We start from the raw sequence: 6,000 nt of genomic DNA, 5'->3' as shown, positions 1-6,000 counted from the left end.
CCCAGATCAATAAATAGTTGCTTGCTTATGCTTAGCATTTTGGCCCCCTTGATCAAGAACCCTAGGAATCAATCCTAAAAATACCTTCCTGGCTCAGGTCTGAACATGATGACTGTTTCTTGCAACTCTTGACACCTAACATAGGTGTCTTGCCTATGTCAGGTTCAGTGCATTCCAAGGCAGGTTTTCCTGGGATTTTTTGCTATCATTATCCTCGCAGTCAGGAAAGGATATGGGGTAGCTCCTGAAGACAAAACCTCTTGCCTTGTGGGGCAGCACCTTCCCTTCTTCTGCAGCCACTTCCCACAGAACAGTGCTAGCTAGCTGTTACTAGGAAGGTAGGCAAACTCTGGATGTACCCTGATAGCTCAGTTGGTAAAGAATCCACCTGCAATGCAGGAAACCCCAATTCAATTCCTGGGTCAGGAAGATCCCCTGGAGAAGGAACAGGCTATACACTCCACTATTCTTGGACTTCTCTTGTAGCTCAGCTGGTAAAGAATCTGCCTGCGATGCAGGATACCTAGGTTGGGAAGATCCCCTGGAGAAGGGAAAGGCTACTCACTCCAGTATTCTGGCCTGGAGAATTCCATGGACTGTATAGTCCATGGGGTAGCAAAGAGTCAGACACGACTAAGCAACTTTCACTTTCTAGTATTCTTTCCTTGAAAATCCCATGGACAGTCCATGAGGTTGCATAAGAGCTGGACACGACTTTGCAACTAAACAGCAACAATAATGGTAGACATATATATTAGTTATCAATAGCTATGTAACAAATTACCCCAATAGTTAGCAATTCGGATAATATCTCATAATTTCTATGGCTCAGGGACATGCATGTGGCTTAGCTGGGTGCATTCTGGTGTAGAGTCTCTAACAAAGCTGCAAAAAAGGTGTCAGCTGGGGCTGCAGTCATCTCAAAGTTTGGGTGGATCCACTTCTAGTCTTACTTACGCAGCTTTGGCAGGTTTCAGGTACTTCCTGACTGTTGGTCAGTGTCATCAATTCTTTCCCATTTGGATTTCTCCATGGGGCAATATGCAATATGGCAACATACTTCCTCCAGCATGAAGCTTACAAGAAAGAGAGTTCAAGAGAGGACACCCAAGGTGGAAGCCCATCCTTCTACAACCTAATCCCATGGCTCCTGCCATATTCTACTCATTAGAAGCGAGTCAGCAAGTTCAGTCCACACTGAAAGGGAGAGAATTGCATGAAAGCCTCAATACCAGGAGGCAGGGATAATCCAGGGTCATCTTAGAGGTTGCCTACCACAGGTCCATCTAGTCAAGGCTATGGTTTTTGATCATGTATGGATGTGAGAGTTGGACTGTGAAGAAGGCTGAGCGCTGAAGAATTGATGCTTTTGAACTGTGGTGTTGGAGAAGACTCTTGAGAGTCTCTTGGACTGCAAGGAGATCCAACCAGTCCATTCTAAAGGAGATCAGCCCTGGGATTTCTTTGGAAAGAATGATGCTAAAGCTGAAACTCCAGTACTTTGGCCACCTCATGCGAAGAGTTGACTCACTGGAAAAGACTCTGATGCTGGGAGGGATTGGGGGCAGGAGGAGAAGGGGACGACAGAGGATGAGATGCTGGATGGCATCACTGACTTGATGGATGTGAGTCTGAGTGAACTCCGGGAGTTGGTGATGGACAGGGAGGCCTGGCGTGCTGTGATTCATGGGGTTGCAAAGAGTCGGATACGACTGAGAGACTGAACTGAACTGAACTGAACCACACAGTCCATGGCACACAACAGCAGCCTAAAACATTGAAGCTTCACAAAATTAATATATCCAACTGGGTAATGTCTCTTAACAGAAAAACAAAATACCAGCTGAGCTGAATTTAGAGTGATTTATAGACAGGTAACTTGTAAAGACCATAATCTGAATGATCTGCCAAATATTGGAAACAAAGTATGACAAATTCCCTGTTATCATTGCTATCAAAGTGAAAGACTAAAGAGAACGAGTACATTCACTCTGATGCATTGGTCATGCTACATTGGTTATGGTTACACTTCAGTCATTTGGTGAATGTAGCAACTTGACATATGAACTGCCTTTGAGGGGAATTTGGTTTAGAAGCCTCAAGACTTCATCTCAGGACAATTTATCACTGAACCTACACAGTATAAACATAACCAATCCTACCTCGAGTGGTGTGTGTGTGCGCACACATCTGTGTGTGTAAAAGGCAAAAAGGTTAACCATGTTCTGTATATGAGGCTGAAGATCTTTTCAACATATTGCAGCCAAAGGTTCTACACTATGATAAAAGCTTATCAACCACAATTCAGAAATTGTGGATCTTGGCCATGTTTTCCTGGATTAGTGGGGATTGTAAAAACCAAATGAAATTTAGAAGTAGCTAAAATCTTAGTTTTAAAAACGAAAGAAAATTATGGAGAACTTATAAGCCTATCAGAATCTAATAGATTCCTAATCTTATTAAGGAAATTTACTCTGTCTGATTAGATTTTTGTATGGCTACAAAGATATCCCATATCCATAAATGAAGTGTAACATGTCTGGGGCTCATTGTGTTATCTTTGAGAAACTGAAGTGCACAAGATCATCCATAAGTGACAGTGTGGCTATCTGTTCTAACTACCAACCATCACTCTACTCAAACTTTTACATTTTCCTTAACCAGGAGATTGCTGCCTCTACTTCTAAAAATGTAACATGATTACAACCCTGTGAAGGTTTTTGTTCTCTAGTATTTGGAATCCTTAAAATTGTGTGAAATTGCACAGTTATGAAAATTGTTGGGAATATAAAAGCGTTTGGCTCTTTTCCCTTGATCCAGAAGGTACTTTGTGTTCTTTGGATCCCAGACAACTTTTTGGGCAGTTCCAGATAAGGTATCCAATAACTTCACTCTGTGTCCCCGTTTTTCTTGCCCTCATTCCAGAAAAAGTTGGAGAGCTGCCTCCCAAATAATTTTATTGTGAGGAAAGTTATTATGAAAATGTACTCCACTGATTTTCACTGACCTCCAAAACACACTCCCTAATTAAGTGCAAATGGGAAACTGACTTGGAGCAGGTTGTCTCTGATTTTGGACTTGGGAGAAGTATTAAAGTTTATGAACTCGATATGCAAGCTCCATCTGCCAAACGAGGAATTTCTTATTTCATTTGGTAACTGCACTAAGATTATATAATGCTCCTCAGAAAGCTCTAAATGCTGAAGATGCGTAAACCATCTGTCTGTGTTGAAAAGTCTAAAAATCTACTGCCCCCTCAATGTGTCTCTGGGCATAACTAATTATTTATCCAGAGAAATTTCATCAGTGAGTTTTTGAGGTTTTATTTTTAACATTGAATTTCTACATAACCGTAAAATTTTACAGCACTAAAGAGGCAATGATTATATTCATGCTCTCACATCCTTTTGTAGGAAGTTAGGGTTATTCAGATTTAATGTTTAAAGAAATCTGAAGCCCTGGCAGGGAGAAGTGAAAGGGAGTAGGGAGGAAGGCAAATTGACTTTTAGCTCCTCCATAGCCTCTCGCCTGTACCCTCAGCCAGCAGGGGGCAGAAGGCCCAGAGGAAGTGAAGCTTGCTTTCTTCTCTGTGACTATCTATAAATGAGGAGAGAGGGTGAAAGTTGCCTGAGGTTGCTCTACTCTCCAGAGCTTCCTGCTGGCAGGGGTAAGCATCAGGTGTAGTTCTGAATTCCAGTTCCCTCACGTACTAGCTTAAGCTATAACAAATATTTATGATAATAATAGTAACTAACATTTTGAGACCATATTCTGAGCCAGGCACTGGATTAAAGTACTTTTACATGCATTATCTTATCCCCTCCTTCAGCAAAGTAGGATGAGTAGGTTTTATTTATTTGTCTTTGAAAATGAGAAAACTGAGGCTTAAGACATTAAATAATTTATGATTACGTAGTTCAGGATATAGCAACTATGAACAAGAACTGGAATATTCATCTTGAATTGAGACATCATTTCCGAACTTGATTCAGTTTGTTTTTGTGTACTTTTTTTTTTCATGTTCTCAATTCTTTAACTTGACAAAGCAGATGCAACTATTTTCAGTTATTTTATTACCCAAAGTGTAATCCATGGAATACAGAATTATCAGGTGCATTTTTCAATGTTTAATGAACTCTAATTTCAATCAGAGTAATTCAAGAAAAAGACAAGTTTCCCCCAGATTACCAAATTGGTTAGCAACAGTGATATTTCTGAGTAGCACTTTTCACTTCGATGTTATGCAGTCTCCTCTTCTTTGACTAGTGTAGCCCATGTTGGATCTGTACCATGGGTTGTTCTGACCCTCTATAGTTGTAGTTGTTCTGGCAACAGTGCAGGATATAGTTAACAGCCCAGGGTTTATCATTAGACCACAGGGGTCCTCCCCTCAGCTCTGCTCTTCCCTTTCTGAGCCCCAGAACCCTCATCTGTGAAATGGATGTATTCATCATTCAGGACCCATTCACTTGTCGAGGGTTAAACAAGTGAAGTCAGGTAAAATATTTAGCCTGGCTCTGGCACATAGGAAGTACTCGGTGGCTATGATTATTCTGACACAATGTCAAACTCAGAAAACAAGCATCAAATTCCAACCAATGTCCAGATGTTTTGGTTCTGGGTGCCAAAAGTCCAGATGTTTGGGGAACCTCAGATAATTAATTGTTGTGAGTGTTCACCAGTATAGTTGGCACAATATGACCACAGATTACATTTGAGGGCAGATGGGGGTTAATGTTCTCGCCAGTCAAGCACAGTCGCCCTTTGTTAGGAACTAAAAATACAAAGATATAAAGGCTTCCCCTTTCCATGCCTGCCGAAAAGATTACCGTCAAAAAGCAACTGTTGTGTTTTAAGGCACTTAAATTCCTTTTAAAATATTAAATGGGGGAGAGAAAAAGCATTTATTTCCTACCCTTGCTTTTCAACTTTCAAACATATTATAAATATCTAAATATAATCCATTGTAATTTTCTTCATTCTCATCTTAAACAACCCCACTTTGAAAATAAAGATCCAAGATTTACTAAAATCCCTTAGTCAGGGTTTTGTTACTGTTTGTACATGTACTTACTATTTTAAATAGTTGGCTCCTCAAAAATAAGTAACTTGTATGAACCATAAGTTCCTTTCAGTAGAAAGTTCCTTCTTAAAACTCTGCCCAAGTAATGATATCTGACATACAAAATCAGAACTCTTACACATTAAATGCTTTAGAAGGTAGTTGTTTGTATGATAGAAGAATTGGCCAAAGGGCATAATTATATACCTATTTTTCCTAACAATTGTAAAAATATAACATTATTTCACACACTTGTTTTCTTAAACTTTTCTGTTTTATTAGCCCGATTTTTTTCTCACTCTTCTCTTTATTTATTCTACAATTTCATAATTCTCAGAACACACATAACCTCATAAATCTTTCTCATGCCCAAATGAGAAAAACTTTATTCTATTTTATAATGTCTTAGAGTATGAGAAAAATAAAATGTAGAATTTTCCTAAAATCTATCTCAAACCCTAGATGATGTAGCTAATCAGTCAAATGGAAGTGGGAGGATAGCTTTGAAAGTAAAATTTTAAAATATTGTTTTCTATAAAAATTATAAATTACCCAGTTCCTATGAGTTTGGTCCTTCTAAAGTTAGAATCTACTCCTGTTTCTGCTTTTTAAATTTCTGAAAAGGATACTTTAGACAAATCAGCAGAAGAACCACCGCACTGACCCCAGACTCAAGTGATGAGCTGGACAGGATTCTAGAATGAAAAGAGCAGCACTGTAGATCCCAGATAATCAGCCTTAGTAAGTGGGCATAACCGAGGCGCCAAAGAGGCAACCTCAGATATCGCTCACAATCTCTTTATTATCGAAGAAGACCCAGTTTATCTTCTGTGGTTGTGGGTCAATCTGGAAGAAGAGCCAACAGGGCAAAGTGGCAAGTTAGTGCAGTTTTCATCGTAGAGGATATTATGAGGGAATGCCTTTAACCTTCTTATGCC

This window comes from Bubalus kerabau, chromosome 5 (genome assembly GCF_029407905.1).
Source record: "Bubalus kerabau isolate K-KA32 ecotype Philippines breed swamp buffalo chromosome 5, PCC_UOA_SB_1v2, whole genome shotgun sequence".
Lineage (NCBI taxonomy): Eukaryota > Metazoa > Chordata > Mammalia > Artiodactyla > Bovidae > Bubalus > Bubalus kerabau.
The sequence above is the reverse complement of the archived record's forward strand: the minus strand, read 5'-3'. Positions refer to the sequence as shown.